We start from the raw sequence: 17,987 nt of genomic DNA, 5'->3' as shown, positions 1-17,987 counted from the left end.
AAAAATGCCCTACCCTATTCTAAAATTAAAATTGCAAAGCTCTTTTACCTTACCAGCCCGTAAAAGGGCCTTTTGCGGGGCATGCCCCAAAGAATTCAGCTCTTTTCCCTGTAAAAATAAACACAATACCCCCCCCCAACATTACAACCCACCACCCACATACCCCTAATCTAACCCAAACCCCCCTTAAATAAACCTAACACTAAGCCCCTGAAGATCTTCCTACCTTATCTTTACCACACCGGGTATCACCGATCCGTCCAGGCTCCGAAATCTTCATCCAAGCCCAAGCGGGGGCTGGAGATCCATCATCCGGCTGAAGTCTTCTATCAAGCAGCAAGAAGAAGTCCAGAAGAGGCTCCAAAGTCTTCATCCTATCCGGGCAGAAAAGGAGATCTGGACCGGCAACCATCTTCATCCAAGCGGCATCTTCTATCTTCATCCGATGACGAGCGGCTCCATCTTGAAGACCTCCGCGCGGATCCATCCTCTTCTTCCGACGTCCTAAGTCCGAATGAAGGTTCCTTTAAATAACGTCATCCAAGATGGCGTCCCTCGAATTCCGATTGGCTGATAGGATTCTATCAGCCAATCGGAATTAAGGTAGGGAAAATCTGATTGGCTGATTGAATCAGCCAATCAGATTGAGCTTGCATTCATTTGGCTGTTCCGATCAGCCAATAGAATGCAAACTCAATCTGATTGGCTGATTGGATCAGCCAATCGGATTGAACTTGAATCTGATTGGCTGATTCCATCAGCCAATCAGATTTTTCCTACCTTAATTCCGATTGGCTGATAGAATCCTACCCCCGCTTGGGCTTGGATGAAGATTTCGGAGCCTGGATGGATCGGTGATACCCGGTGTGGTGAAGATTAGGTAGGAAGATCTTCAGGGGCTTAGTGTTAGGTTTATTTAAGGGGGGTTTGGGTTAGATTAGGGGTATGTAGGTGGTGGGTTGTAATGTTGGGGGGGTATTGTATGGGTTTTTTTACAGGCAAAAGAGCTGAATTCTTTGGGGCATGCCCCGCAAAAGGCCCTTTTAAGGGCTGGTAAGGTAAAAGAACTTTTCTATTTTAATTTTAGAATAGGGTAGGGCATTTTTTTTATTTTGGGGGGCTTTGTTATTTTATTAGGGGGCTTAGAGTAGGTGTAATTAGCTTAAAATTGTTGTAATATTTTTATTATGTTTGTAATTAATTTTTTTATTTTTTGCAACAGCTTTTTTTATTTTTTGTACTTTAGTTAGTTTATTTATATGTATTTATTTGTAGGTATTTTATTTAATTAATTTATTAATAGTGTAGTGTTAGATTTAATTGTAGATAATTGTAGGTGTTTTATTTAATTAATTTATTGATAGTGTAGTGTTAGGTTTAATTGTAACTTAGGTTAGGATTTATTTTACAGGTAATTTTGTAATTATTTTAACTAGGTAGCTATTAAATAGTTATTAATTATTTAATAGCTATTGTACCTGGTTAAAATAATTACAAAGTTGCCTGTAAAATAAATATTATTCCTAAAATAGCTACAATATAATTATAATTTATATTGTAGCTATATTAGGGTTTATTTTACAGGTAAGTATTTAGCTTTAAATAGGAATAATTTATTTAATAAGAGTTAATTTATTTCGTTAGATTTAAATTATATTTAACTTAGGGGGGTTTTAGTGTTAGGGTTAGACTTAGCTTTAGAGGTTAATACATTTATTAGAGTAGTGGTGAGGTCCGGTCGGCAGATTAGGGGTTAATACTTAAAGTTAGGTGTCAGCGATGTTAGGGAGGGCAGATTAGGGGTTAATACTATTTATTATAGGGTTAGTGAGGCGGATTAGGGGTTAATACATTTATTATAGTAGCGGTGAGGTCCTGTCGGCAGATTAGGGGTTAATTATTGTAGGTAGCTGGCGGCAACGTTGTGGCGGGCAGATTAGGGGTTAATAAATATAATATAGGGGTCGGCGGTGTTAGGGGCAGCAGATTAGGGGTACATAGGTATAATGTAGGTTGCGGCGGTGTACGGAGCGGCAGATTAGGGGTTAAAAAAATATGCAGGGGTCAGCGATAGCGGGGGCGGCAGATTAGGGGTTAATAAGTGTAAGGTTAGGGGTGTTTAGACTCTGGGTTCATGTTAGGGTGTTAGGTGCAGACTTAGGAACTGTTTCCCCATAGGAAACAATGGGGCTGCGTTAAGAGCTGAACGCTGCTTTTTTTGCAGGTGTTAGGTTTTTTTCAGCCCAAACTGCCCCATTGTTTCCTATGGGGGAACCGTGCACGAGCACGTTTTTGAAGCTGGCCGCGTCCGTAAGCACCGCTGGTATTGAGAGTTGCAATGGCGGTAAATATGCTATACGCTCCCTTTTTGGAGCCTAAGGCAGCCCTTCTGTGAACTCTAAATACCAGCGGTATTTAAAAGGTGCGGGGGGAAAAAAGCCAGCGTTAGCTACGCGGGTCGTTACCGACAAAACTCTAAATCTAGCCGTTAGTGACCAGACCAGACCATTTTTCAATTTTCTTAGACCAGGGCTATTTTTACATTTCTTCGGTGTTTGTGTTTAGCTGTAATTTTCCTCTTACTCATTTACTGTACCCACACATATTATATACCATTTTTCTGGCCATTAAATGGACTTTCTAAAGATAAGTAACATTATTTTCACCATATCATATAATTTACTATATTAAAAAATTATAAACTATGATGAACAAATTGAAAATACACTTTTTCTAACTTAGACCCCCAAAACTGTTACACATCTACAACCACCAAAAAAACAAGTTATAGGATCCCCCATTACCCTCCAACCTCCCTGATCCCCTCAAACAGCTCTCTAAGCTTCCCCCTTCGACCTATTGGCCGCCATCTTAGCCAGTTTACTACAAAATTTGCCCTTTTTTGTCTAAAAAAAAATTAAACCCACAATTTCTGCAGTGTAGCTGGCCACACTCCCCCCTCCCAGATCCCTTCCCCAACATATTTCCCCCCTCCCTTCTTTGACTGTGTTAGCTGAATGTAGAGTGCATGCACGCACACGCTCCCGCCCCGTCTCCTTGCGCTCTCAAGGAATCACAGAGGGGACATAATCCGGATATCCATCATCTATGGGCCGCCCACCCGCCTCCCCGCAATGGCTCCCACACACCAACAATCGGCACCATCGCTGGCCGATGCAGAGAGGCCCACAGAGTGTCTCTCTCTGCATCAGATGCCTAAAAAATGTTATTGCAGGATGCCTCAATATTGAGGCATCACTGTAATAACATGAAAGCGGCTGGAAGCAATCATTATCGCTTCCAGTGCTTCAAAACCCTGAGGACGTACAGGGTACATCCTTGGTCATTAAGGGGTTAAGGGACATTAATATTAAAAAAGAACATGTTTAAGTATTTTATTATTACACTATTGCTTGAATATAACTATGTGTTTAATGCATGCACAGAAGTTAAACGTATAGTTAAAGTTAGCTCCAGGGTAGCAATACTTTATTAGGAGTTAACTGAATACAGGAGCCAATGACAAGAGGCATATGTGCTTAGCCACCAAGTACAAGATTACTATCAGTAGCGCATTACTGCTCATGAGCCTACCTATGTATGCTATTCCATAAAGGATACCAAAGAAAAGTGTAATTTCATAAAAGAAGCAGAATAAAAAGTTTCTTAAATTGCATGCTCAGTCTGAACTATGAAAACGTAAATTAGGAAGGAGGATTCTTGCACTTTGCCCCCTGGCCACTGAGCATCACCTCACTACTACTTACTACTAGTCAATCAGTTAAAGGGACATGAAACACACACATTTTCATGCAGTTCCAAATGCGGTGTGTGTGTTTATCTGAAGGGCACAATTACTGAGACATGCACAGCCACAGTAATCTTTTAGCCTGGGGATAAACAGGCCCTTTTGACCTATGACTAAGTGGCGTAGACCTTGCTTCACAAGTGACATCATGGGGGAAGCATCCAATAGCCAGCAGAATTATCTAACAATGGTGGATGAAAGAACCATGGAAAACAGCAAAATCAAAAGGCCACTTCTCTCTGCTTATCCTCCTTGATCTGTCCGCAGCCTTTGACACTGTTGACCACCCTCTCTTGCTCCAAACCCTCCAATCCTTCGGTATATGTGACACAGCCCTCTCGTGGCTCTCTTCCTACCTGTCAAACCGTACCTTTAGTGTAGCCTTCTCTGGGGCTTCATCTGCCCTGTCACCACTTTCTGACGGAGTACCGCAAGGCTCTGTCCTCGGTCCCCTTCTCTTCTCAATCTACACGTCATCACTAGGTTCCCTAATAAAGTCCCACGGTTTACAATTTCATTTGTATGCCGATGACACCCAAATCTACTTCTCTGCACCAGACCTTTCTCCTTCCTTGCTAACCCGTGTCACTAACTGTCTTTCTCACATCTCCAACTGGATGTCCTCTCACTATCTCAAGCTAAATCTCTCCAAAACTGAGCTCCTTATTTTCCCCCCTTCTTCTAAACTCTCCACCCCCAATCTCTCTATAACTGTTGACAACTCCATCATTACCCCTACCCCGCATGCCCGATGTCTCGGGGTCACATTTGACTCAGATCTTTCTTTCACTCCTCACATTCAGTCATTGGCTAAAGCCTGCCGCTTCCACCTTAAAAACATCTCTAAAATTAGACACTTCCTTACACAAGACACAACTAAGATTTTAATCCACTCTCTCATTCTCTCCCACCTCGATTATTGCAATTCTGTTCTCTCTGGTCTCCCCACCTACCGCCTAGCTCCTTTACAATCCACAATGAATGCCTCTGCCAGACTCATCTTCCTTACACGTCGCTCTTCATCTGCTGCACCTCTCTGCCAATCTCTTCACTGGCTTCCTCTTTCCTCTAGGATCAAACACAAAATTCTGATTCTGACATACAAAGCCCTCAACTGCACTGCTCCCTCCTATATCTCAGACCTTGTCTCCAGATACTCTCCCTCCCGTCCCCTTCGCTCTGCTCACGACCTCCTACTCTCCTCCTCTCTTGTCACCTCATCACACTCCCATTTACAGGACTTCTCCAGACTGGCTCCCATCTTGTGGAACTCTCTGCCTCGCTCCACAAGACTCTCTTCTAGTTTTAAAAGCTTCAAGTGCTCCCTAAAGACTCTACTGTTCATGGATGCATACATCGTACGCTAACCTTTCTTTATACCAGTTCCTCTCCTCCATTGCTATCCCCTGAACCCCCTTAGCATGTAAGCCTAAGAGTCCAGCTGTTTGTTGATTACCTTCTCAAGAGCTGACTACAACAGTGCAACTCTTGGCAGGGCCCTCTACCCATTTGATCCCTATAATTGTTTTGTTGCTGCAGAATCTGTTGGCGCTCTACAAATAACCGATAATAATAATAATGTTTATCTACAAATCCATTTCATGTATGTGCTTAAAACTCATTCTAGTTAAAGGGGCATAGTACATTAAAAATTTTGTTTGCATAAGTGTTTTGTAGATGATCCATTTATATAGCCCATCTGGGAGTGGTTTTGTAACAATATATAGTTTTGCTTATTTTTTAAGAGCATTGTGCTGATTTTCAGACTCCTAACCAAACCCCACAGTGTCAGATGTATATGTGCGTTTACAGACTACTGCTGGTTTCTGTTTATGTAACAGGGGGGAGTGTTTGCTTCTTTTGTTTACCCAGCCCCTTTCAGTGGGTGTCCCAGACTACCTCATCAACACCGCTAAACTGGGAGCTTCTGAGTAAGTTTTTAAAAGGTTTTATACTGGATTTTTATATCAGTATCTGTGCATATTCTTCTTTATAGTAGTCTTTTACATGCAGTTATATGAAAATTGGTGTATAATGTCTCTTTAATGTACTAAAAAGAGTTAAATGGATTGAGAAGTAATTAAAAGTAATTAAACAATATTAAAGAGTAAAAAAATATATTTGTAGGGGGCGCCCTTAAATAAAACCAGAGCAAACGGACTGGAAGTGACCTACACAATTGCTAAAATCAGTAGCAATGGGATATTTCCCAAACGTTATAATAAATGGCAATAAGATATTACCCAAAACATTATAATATATAAAATCATATGAAAAGTTCATGAACAGTGAGAAATGTCCAGAAGTTCTTATGGGACATGCATTGATTCCAAGCCCAGGCAGCTCACTGTGAGGGGATATGGCTCTTTTCCCATAGTATTCAATCTGAAAGCAGCAAACAATAAAAGGGGCGCAACAAGACCAAGTACAGATAGCAATAGATGCACTCACAATTTAATTGCACCACGGGTTAGGGTGCAAATAAAGCAGGCTGGATTCTCACAGTCATAAAGCAGACTGGTTCCCCGCAAATGACTGACAATGGTATTGAAAGGCCTCAAATCGGTTTTTAGACTTCACATGGGGATAAAAGATACATATAGCAAGTAGATAAAGTTAAAATGTATTTATTAAAACCAGTTTAAAAGTACATAATAACAAGCGACGCGTTTCTCAGCTCCACAAGCTGTTTCCTCAGGCTTGTACAAACTTAAATACCTACTTGATATTTATAGACAAACAAATCCTACATCACTAATCATGAAATTAAAAACACCTGCATGGAGTGCTGGCTAAAAAGAGACAACCTTTAGAATCTCATTGGGCAATACAAAGTTGCCACATAGAAAATCATGAAGATCAAATGGTCATCATGTCAGCTGTGACAACTATATAGCTTGGGAAGGTCCCCTATAGTGTCATAGGAAACAGTACAGTCCGTGCTCACTCCTACCCCTCCGCTATAGCAAATAATGATTGCGGGGAGGACCGGTCTTGAAATAAAATGTAACTTTATTCTCCATAGCATTCAGCTAAAGTTAAAAAATATATTTAAAAAATGGAGAGAGTAAGCGCTAAATCAGCTAAATAGGCTAGGCTAAAAAATTAGTACAGGTCCTCAAAGTTCCCGAACCTAGTTGGGTGCAAGTACCATCTAAACGCTACCTTCAGATAGTTTTCTTTAAGTAAAGCATTATGTGACATTCCATTGGCTAAGCAAGAGCTCCATGTCTTTAAAGGCCAGGTCTTCCCCAAGTCCTGTTCCCATTTCAAGATAGTTGGTGATTTAACCTCTCTGAAGCTATTGTTAAACGTAGGGTATAATTTAGAAATTGTACCATGTGTCAAGTCTTCAGCTAAGCACAGGGATTCAAATATAGTTGGTGTCGATAACCTAACTGTTCCCGTCACTTCTTGAACTAGATTTCAGTTGTAAGTAATGATACCATATGTTTCTATCATCAGGATCTATAGCTTTATATTGCTCATATGAGATGAAACTATCACCCACAAACACATCAGCAATTCTATAAAGTCCCTTGTTAGCCCATTTCTGCTGTGTCAGGGAATCTGTTGAGGTTTGTGGTAATATCAGAGGTGTTAGTTTAGTGTTAGCTTGGATTAAGGAGAATTTAGCAGTCAATTTATTCCATATAAAGATAGTGTATGATATCGCTACATGCTTATATATTGAAGGCAGTCCATATTTTTTAGAGGTCCACAATAATCTGGAGCTCTGTTCTGTGTCAGCAGCTGCTGATTCAATTTGTGTCCATAAAGGCTGATGTGCATTATTAAACCAGTGTAATGTCTGGGCCATTCTTGCCGAATAATAATAAGAGACTAGATGTGGGAGACCCACTCCCCCATCATTCCTATGAGTGCTCATAATTGTCTTATTAATTCTAGCTCTCTTTCCTATATGATGTAAGGAGTAAATATTGGCAGGAAGGTATATTCCCAAGTATTTAATTTTTTTTCAGGCCCATTTGAAAGAAAAATTGAGTTCTAGGAGTTTTTTAGTGTGTTGGGGTAAGTTGATGCTAAGCGCTTCACACTTATCCTCGTTTATTTTATAACCAGACAGAATACCATAATGTTTAAGAGTTGAATATAATGGTGGAAGGGAAAGTAGTGGTTTAGTTAATGATATTATATCGTCCGCAAATAGCGAAACTTTATATTCATTGGTTCCTACTTTAAGAAATGATATGTCAGGGTTGCATCTAATTTGAATAGCTAGTGGTTCAATACATAATGCGAATAATAGTGGGGACAAAGGCCAGCCCTGACTTGTTCCATTTCTGATCTGTATTGGTTTGGATTTATAACCTGAGAGTTTGACGAATGCCGAGGGGTGTGAGTATAGGATGGTGAGAGCATCTTGAAAAGCCCCAGTTATACCTGTCTTTTCCAGAACCGCAAACATATACTCCCAATTAATTCTGTCGAATGCCTTCTCTGCATCCAAAGAAAGGAACAGAGAAGGCGTTTTTTCAATCGTGGCTACATTAATCAAATCAATTATCTTGCGAGTATTATCTCGGGGCCTCTCTGTTTCTTATAAACCCCACTTGGTCGGGGTGGATTAATGTTTTGAGAATGGGGTTAAGTAGATTAGCCAAAATTTTTGTGAAGATTTTTACGTCTTGATTTATCAATGAGATGGGCCTATAGTTCTGGCAATGCTGGTTTTGGTATTACTGCTATTCTGTCCATAAGCATTTCTTTAGGAATTTCCTTACCCTGCATTATTGCATTAAATGCTAGTGAAAGTTGGGACACTATAACATCCTGCAGGGATTTATAAAAAATATCTGAATATCCATCTGGGCCTGGTGTTTTAGAGCTTTTCATGGTTTTTATAGCTAATTTAATTTCCATCTGAGATATAGGGGCATTCAGGTTATTACGCTCCTCATCTGAGATTTTGGGAAGTATACTGGGTCCTAAGAAGTTGTCTAAGTCTGCAGATCTATTTGATTCTTTCTTATGTGAGGGAAGGTTATAGAGATTGTGATAAAAATTGGGGAATATATTGGCTATGTGGAGAGGGTCATTGGTATTTCTATTGCCTGGTAATTGAAGTTGTGGGACAGTGGTATGTCTAGTGATTTCCTTAAGTTTGTTGGCCAACATTTTGTCGGGTTTGTTCCCGTAAATATAGTAGTGTGTGTCTACTAATTTAATGGACCTAGCTGCCTCTTTATTGAGTAATTTATCTAACTCGTCATTTACGTACCTTAATTTTTTCCTATTTTTCTTACTAGTGTATGGGTTGACCCGAGCGCATAACTCATTTGCTTCTAATTGTAATTGCAATAAATTAGCTTTGTATTGTTTGGTGCATTTACCAGACTCTGCAATCAAAATATCTCTAACATAAGCCTTTAGTGCTCCCCAAACGTGAATGTGGTTGGAAGTGCTACCATTTTTAAAACTAATAAATTCAGATATTTGTTGTTGGAGGTTTTGCAGTACTATTGTATCTTGTAGCAGATTAGCATTAAGGGACCAGGATTTAGTTCTATTTGGATTTAATACTCCAGACATCGTGACCTCTACAAAAGAGTGGTCCTACCATGGGCAATTTAGTATTTTTGCTGTGGTTAAGAGGGGCAACAATATTTGACTCATGAAAATATAATCCAACCTCTATTGTGTGTGGTGCATTGGGGAGAAGTATGTATAATCCCTGTCATTTCCATTTTTGGATCTCCAACAATCGATCAGGTTATGATCCAGCGTGAAGACTTTTAAGACGTTCTGGGGGGAGCTAGGGGTCTTAGCTGTGTTACCCTCATTGTTCTATTGAGTTTCTGGTCAAAGGAAAGATTAAAGTTGCCCCCTATAATGGTTTTATATCGTTTTGTGTCAGTAATTTACTTAATTTGGTTAAAAAAAGTGCTTGATGTTCATTGGGAGCATAAATGTTAACGAGAAGAATCGGAGTATTTTGTATTAAACCCCTAATTAACAAGAATATGTAGTAATTGCCTTTTTCCTTTTGATATCCGAGTTGAGACCTCTGACATTGTGTGAGATTATTTTTATAGACATATTAGAAGAGTGGTAGGGTGATTATCACGTGAGCCCTAAGTATAAAGTACAAATGTAAAGCTTTCGGTACCTTTGATGTAATCCTGAATAAAAACCTAAAGCATAATGATGTGTGACACATAACCCTGCATGGGAGAACCGGGACCTACCTTGCATCGTGGAGACACAATGGCAAAATTGCAGCAATCGTAAAACATGAATCTCTGTAAACTGGAAATAGTGAATGCAGCATCTATAGAATGTAAAACAACACATGTTACACTGTGAATGCTCTCTTTTGTGTGAGAACATACCTGAGTTAAATAAATAAAAACAATAATGAACACAATAACTTTCTTGTTTATATTAGTTTCTCCAATCAAGGAGAGAAGAGAACATGAGGGGCAGCAGGCTTTAGCAAAAAACTTACAGCAGTATATTAATTTTGTATATAATCGCTAAATAGCAGACCAGCAGTGAACCAGGGAGGGGGGGGTGGGAAAGGTGAGGGGAGAAACAGGGTTTTGACACTTACATTGCGTGGATGAGCTATGTTGTTATCTAGAGTCTGGGAAGAAGAGAAGAAGGGGGGGAGGGGGAGGAGAATAACAGCCCCTGAGCAGGGCAGAACATACAACATGAATAATATGAATATGAATAAACAAATGACACACAATTAAATATAACAGTAAACAGGAGTCCAGTATCATAAGTAGGCATTCTTAATCTGTTAGTAGCAGTCTCTGAGTGAGGCAAGAAATACAGCCTAACTAGCAAATTCAGTTAAATAGCCAAGTGGTACATCTTAAATTATAACATTTAACCTGTGTCCAGTAACTTAAGGAAACAGTCTCTAACTATTGTAATTAGGTATATGCAAATAACGATTTGTTAATATCAAAGCGGTTTGAAACAGATAATCATCAGATCAACTTTGCTTGTCAAGTTGGTAAGACCTCCTCTTCTCTAGGAGAACCAGATTCCATATGGATACTTGAGTTAGTCCTCAACTTTTTCTGTTTTTTGGTGGTCCCCACAGGTGTCCACTCTCTTTGGATAGATTTTCTCTGCGGATTTGTGGTGGGTGGAGTATTAGGAGGCTCAAAATGAATTTGAAGACGCTGTAGTATGGATAGTCCTTCCTCCAAAGATGAGCATCCATAAGACACATTCAGATGTGTGAAGACCAGTTTGAAGTGGAAATTCCACCTATATTTTATTTGGGCTTTTGTGAGGGCCGTTGTTATGGGCTTGAGTTCTCTACGCTTTCTTAGCGTGGATGGGGCAATGTCTGCAAAAATTTGTATCGAGTGACCCTCAAAGTCAATATTTTGCTGTTGTCTAGCTGCTTTAATGATGAGTTCTTTAATATGAAAATAGTGAAGTTTGAGGACAATATCTCTTGTAGAAGATTGTTGGGGTTTGGCTAAGGCTCTGTGAACTCTATCCATTTTTAACTTGTCAGGTTCTATATCAGGAACAAGCTGGTGAAAAAGTGTAAACATAGCCTGTTGCAGATTTTTGTAGTATTCTGGTAAATTTCTAATTCGGAGGTTAGATCTGCGAGATCTATTTTCGAGATCTTCAATTTTTTCCTCAAGTTTATGGATATATTCTTCATGTTCTGACATAGCTTTCTGTATGCGAGGACTTTCTTCGGCTATATCATCTGTCCTTTCTTCGAGTTCAGCTGTGCGAGTGCCAATATCTTTGATATCTTGTCTTAAGTCATACAGCGCAGACTTCAGTTCCTCATGGAATAAAGATTTAATTTGGGATACAAGTTCTTTATTTTGAATGTCTGCAACAGGTGATGCGTTTGTGTCTGAAATGCTAGTATCCATACTGCTTCTCGAGGTCGGCGAGCCTTTATCTAGATGTTTTTGCTTAAAGGGCCATTATACACTCATTTTTTCTTTGCATAAATGTTTTGTACATGATCTATTTATAAAGCCCATAAAGTTTGTTTTTTTTTAAAAATTTATAATTTTGCTTATTTTATTTTTTTTGAATACATTTTTATTGAGGTAAAAAGAAAAAAGGTTACAATTATAATAGTCAACAGTGACATTGATAAAGATTATACAATGCATCTTATAGTACAGTAGTCACATATATTGTTTACTAAACCTCACATTTTTCAAGGTATTATATAGTCACATGGTTGCCTAATGTTCTATGTACCTCCAAAATAATATATGAGGCCACTTTTGGACCTCACAAATAAACAAGCCAGCTATAGGAGGGTGTTACCAACACTGGAGACCACTTTTGGGCCTCCAATGATAACCCTCATTTTTTATTTTAAACAAATAGTTAACCCATATAAGCGAGTGTCTTAACTGCAGAAAAATAAATCCCCATATGGGAAGCAATGGCCTCGCCTAAACCAATAACATCAACGTATATTATGTACAATGGAGCAAGAGGGGAAACACATCAAGTATTAGGTCTATAAGGCATCTCTTTGGACTCTTTACAAGCTTCTTGGGTTAGGAAATAGGTGGGCAACTATATTAATATAAAAATGCAAAATTGGCCGCCATACAATGGAAGTGTTAACACTTCTGTTGGTATCTAACATACATAGGGCATTATTATTTAATCTGATGCTGATGGAGCTAAAACAACATGGGAAGGGGAGGAAGTGGAATTAGCTTGCTTTTAATAAGTTACGTACACAGTATGGCTCTATAGGGCTTATGTTATGTGGAAACATTGGGATACCAAACTATGGCGGTTACATATGGGCTAGAAAATTATATTTAGTACTAATACTAAAAGTAAATAGTCATAAACGTGTGAATATGCAGTTATGTATCAATGGATATCTAAAGATCATCAACTCTAATGTACTCCATTTTAGGTATCTACATAGAAGGTAGAAAATGATAGCGCTTTTAAATAGGAGCTGTACTGTGTATGAATTAAGACATAGACATATTTTACCAGACCAGGCTATCCCGACAATAGCCATCTTGAAGTTCTGTGTCTGGAACCTATTGCTTAACGTGTGTGCCAAGCTACTTATTACAAGAGAGACATGTCCACATTATATCACTTAAAGTACTTCAGTGTGACAGTTCTCTGAGGTAGCTGTATGATCCAGCAGCCCTTCAGCCCACACCAGATCGCCAGGCCAAGTGGTTCCCTGCAATCTCAGACCCGAGTTGGGACAACAATCGAAAATGACTTGTGATGGCCGTGATATCGAGGTGATCAGAGTAAGTGCAAGTAAGCCTGGGCACGATGGCCACCTTGGTAGCTGGAGTCAGAGATCCCATGGGCAAGTTCACCTTAATATGAGCAGGTTGGATACTTAGTAGGAGCATCAGCGTGGGTGGCGGGATAGTGGACACGGGATGTAATATTTGCAATGGGAAAGCTTCTGTGACTAGAGCAGAGTTTACACCCGTGGTCCCTGTAGGTGTAAGGCCACATAGCTCCCGGAGCAGCACTGAGACCTGTCTGCCTGTATCTCCAGTGCCTACGTGTATACTCAGAAATTCTGACCCAGCTGCAATTTCCTCCTTCCAAGCTGCAAAGCCCACATCAGTTGATTCCGGCTTGATCTGAGAGTCGTAAGGTATGGGAAGTGAACACTGGGGCTCCTTATCAGTCTCTCTAATATGCTCCGGAGAGTCAAGCTTAGGCAGGGTAGGTTTCTGAGCGGAGCAGCCGCCATTAGTACCCAGTGCTGCTGACAGTGATTCCTCAAATGCCACGAGGTGGTCAGCTAGTAGGTATCGCAGCTCCGCAAGAAAGCCCTCCTTGGTATATGGTTCCATGTTAGAAGCGTTAGGTAAAAAACGTATGTGGTGAACAGCCCACAATGGGGGCTGCGCGACAGTGGTTACCCGTATGGGAGTCACTGGGGGTGTTCTGAAAAGGCCTCAGCCTCGAAATAGCTTCGGTAACCGAAAGTGCTGCACGATCCTAAGGAAGGAGGCATCAAATGAAAGACGAACTTTTTATAGTCTTGATTCTGACAATTTGAAGCCCAAATAATAGCTATATCTTGCTATATTATGTAATCTCAGCAGGAAGGTGTGAGCAGCTAGCAGTTTTGCGTCCATAGATGGCCGCCGCCCGGAAGTTCCCCCAATTTTGCTTATTTTTAAATAACATTGCTCTGATTTTCAAACTCCTAACCAAGCCCCAAAGTTTAATTTGAATACCGTCAGCTACCTTCTCCCGCTTGCTACTGTTTGTGTAAAGGGTCTTTTCACATGCAAAAGAAGGGGGGGGGGGGTGTCTTATTTCCCACTTGCAGTGGGCTTTCCAACTGCCTTTTCAACAGAGTTAATCTGAAAGCTTCTAAGTACGTTTTTAAACCATTTTATACTGGATTTTTATATTAGTATCTGTGCATCTTATTCTTTATAGTAGTGTCTATTACATGCAGTTATATGAAAATGAGTGTATACTGTCCCATTAAGTTGAGATTTGGAATGGCATTCCTTGACTGTTTGTGTTTTGTTCTTCATCTTTGAACTGTAGGTTCTAGGGTTATAGATTGTATGCGTATAATGAGACAAGAAGCAATTGTAAACATATATAGAGCTCAGGGGCAAGAATATAGAGGTTGTATATCTAGTTATATAATCTTATTCAGCATTGCAGCACTGTCTCTCTTTAGCTGCCGGAAAACACTTGTCAGCCCGCTGCCTCCCACGACCTCCTGTTCATTGTTCACCCATCATGAAAGCCATGGAGGGCACTCATTATTTAGAAGAACTTTCAAGTTCCACCTGGAAATAATAGGCAGTTCCCTGTCTTGAGACTGTAGCCCTTTAAGTAAGGCTCCTAAGATGGTTCCCAAATCGCAGCCAAACAAGCTGCCTCTTTAGGCTCAGGAGGAGTAGTTGTTGTCTCTTGTATGGGCTGAATAAAAAAGGGAACTGCGTTTGTTTACTGTATCAACACAGCATATTTTGCTTGGCCACTAGGTTATAAGCTTCTTGGTAGCGTGTGTCATCACACTGATGGCGTAGTTATTTATATTGCGGCTGAAAGAAACTATTTGCACAATTGTATAGTGAAGCCTTGAGGGCAATGCATATAAAAATAAGTATGGGCTGAAAGGCAGTTTATCGTTATATGCCTTCAATTAGTAAGTGTCTAACATGTGGGGTTATTAATAATCACTAGGCTTTTATATTGATGCTCCACAATGGCCCAATGTTATTACTTAGATGTGGTCTGTGCTCAGCCGAGCCTATAATAACCCACTACTGTAAGTCTATGTCGTACCTTTAAAAGGGCGATTTGCGTCAAATTGCCGCCTCTGTGGTATTGCTCCCCTTTTCTGTCTCTAATAATTGCAGGTCTCCACTTCCAGAGGGTTTTCCAAATCAGCTTGTCTGACCAACCGAGGGTAGGTGGCTATTCAGATCTTCAGCGGGTCGGTATGTATATCTCCCGCGCTAGGCCGCAGCCGCGGTCTTTCCTACCGCCTCTCTGGAAGTGTGTAGGAGTCAAACTTCGCAAAGTATCCTACGGAGTTATCAATGCTTTCTGCGGTATCCTCTAGGTCTCCTGACTTATCTCCGTAAAGATTCAGCTTTTTGAACCAAGTTAATCAGGTTTTTTAGCTTGTTTTTAAAACTTTTATGAGGATCTCTGGAATAATGCGACCGCTCCGTTCACCAGTTAGCTCTGTCCCCCCATATTAATATACTTTATTACATTTAAACCGCTACATTTCTGCCTGTTTCTAAGCCACTACAGACAGCCTCTTATTGTTTTTTTATTAGGTTTTCACAACAAGAGACTGCTAATCCATGTGGGCCATATAAATAACATTGTGCTCTCTCCCGTGGAGTTATGGATGACACAGCACTAATTGGCTAAAATGCAAGTCAATAGATAATAAATAGCTATGTGATAAGAAGGCTGTCAGAAGAGGCTCAGATGCAAGGTAAACACAGAGGTAAAAAAGCATATGAACATAAATTGGCTGTGCAAAACTAGGGAATGGATAATAAATGGATTATCTATCGTTTTAAACTATACATGTTTTGGAGAAGACTGTCCCTTTAACAACCAAATATGAAGCCAGAACACACCCATCTGTGCTTACCCCTGTCCAAGAACCTACATCTGACCACAATGTATTTAATCCATGAGATCAGTTATTGCATTTTAAAATTGACACTGCAAATTTGCCCTAAAATATAATCTACTCTAAATTGTAACAAAAGCCACAGAGAGGATTATGAACACAACAGAAGAAATAAAGGAGATTGGCTTCAGGGTTGAGATTTTATAGGATTACTTGAAATCAATCAGTAATTAGTTAAGCTCTTTGACAAATCACATCATACAACAGAAAGATACAATCTTGACAACCAGAGGTGGGTTAGGTTACTAAAGCACAGGCAAGATGGAGACAGTATTCTCTCCCCCTTGCCTAACCTTCTGCTAACACACTTCTATATCCCTCCTGTTGCTTACATTCTAGTGTATTTAAAGCAGAATGGCCAGGATATCAGACTTGAAAATATAAAAAAAAGGCCTTTGTCATTTTTTCTGGAATAGTAGAAAGGGATTGCCATAAAAAAAAACAATTTTTATAGTGAAATCACAAGGTTGTTTTGCTCTTCCTTAAAAAAGCAACATATAAATGTTCTAATAAGCAGGTTTTTTTCAATTCCTTCAGGTCAGAAGCTTTTTTTTTCTTCGTTAATGAGTATTACTGGAGAAAGAACTGGGAAAAGATTCAAAATTAGATTAATATAAAATGGTAATTATGCAATTTCATTGTGGTATAATACTAATTAAAAATGATTTAACAATAATACAATCTATCATACAGAAAAGGGAAAACGAATTTCCTTTCCATCAAATGTTTCTACAAACTGAAATCAATAGGCCTGTGCATTTGGATCATTCAAAAATTGAAACTCACTTAGATCTGTGCAAAATTGTTTCTCTTTCACAAGAATAAATGTGAATAAAGAGTGAAATGCGATGAGCGGCCGACTTCTTATGCATTCGGATTATAAGAAATAATCTAAGTATGGGAAAGGTGGAGAAAGCAACCATAGCTTCGGCCTAGAGGGAATCCCATATTCATCTTGTTTTTCTTTATTAGTTAAAGGAACATGATATTTGTCGGTGGATGAAAACAGAGCCACAAGGCTGGAAGAAATGTAAACATCAAGGAGCAGATATACTTCATTGCTCTTATCACTGCCTAGAATAAAGACATGTGTGTTTAAACTTAGTTATTAGTTAATAAAAAAGTTATGTAAACAAGATTTTCTTTTTTCCTTATGGAATATTATTTTTGTTTGCTGGAGAGTGTTACAAAAATATTACCCGATTAGTTAATAGTTATTTTTGCTGGTAGAAATCTTATACATGGAACTATGAAATACAATAACTAAATGCTTTATTAAAATGCAATTAAAAAAACATAATTCTACTATCAAAATGTACACAGTCTTTTTATATGTACACTTTCTCAGTAAATAGCTCCAACTGAGCATTTGCAAGAGTTGACTGTATATACATATATGCATTTGTGATTGGCTGATGGCTGTCACATGATACAGGGGGCAATGAACAATAGTAAAGTACAGGGGCAATAAACAACCGTTAATTTTGAAATTTGTCAGAAAAAAAAAATCTACTACTCATTTGAAATTCAGACATAGGGGCTGATTCATCAAGCTTGGAATGGAGCTTGATGCAGCTGTTTCCGCGCGAGCCTTCAGGCTCGCTGGAAACAGGAGTTAAGAAGCAGCGGTCTTAAGACCGCTGCTCCTTAACTTGTCCGTCAACTCTAAGGCGGCAGACAGCATTTCGCCCAATCGCATAAGATAAGGTTGCTTGACACCCCCTGCTAGCGGCCAATCTGCAGGGGGTGGCATTGCACAAACAGTTCACCAGAACTGATTGTGCAATGATAAATGCGACAGCGTATGCTGTCGGCATTTATCGCTGTGCGGCGGACATGATTGCTGTCCGCACTTTCCTAGATCAGCCCCTAAGAGCCTGATGATGATCTAAAGCTTTTCACTTAGGTGAGATGATCTTAGAAGTTTCAGCAGTACTGCAAGATCCCAAATAATTTTATAAACGCATATTTTAGTTTGATTGCTGTGTGTGTCCCTATGCAGGGTACTGGATGTAA

Source organism: Bombina bombina, chromosome 2, assembly GCF_027579735.1.
Source record: "Bombina bombina isolate aBomBom1 chromosome 2, aBomBom1.pri, whole genome shotgun sequence".
NCBI classification, from domain to species: Eukaryota; Metazoa; Chordata; class Amphibia; order Anura; family Bombinatoridae; genus Bombina; species Bombina bombina.
This window is presented reverse-complemented; position numbering follows the sequence as displayed.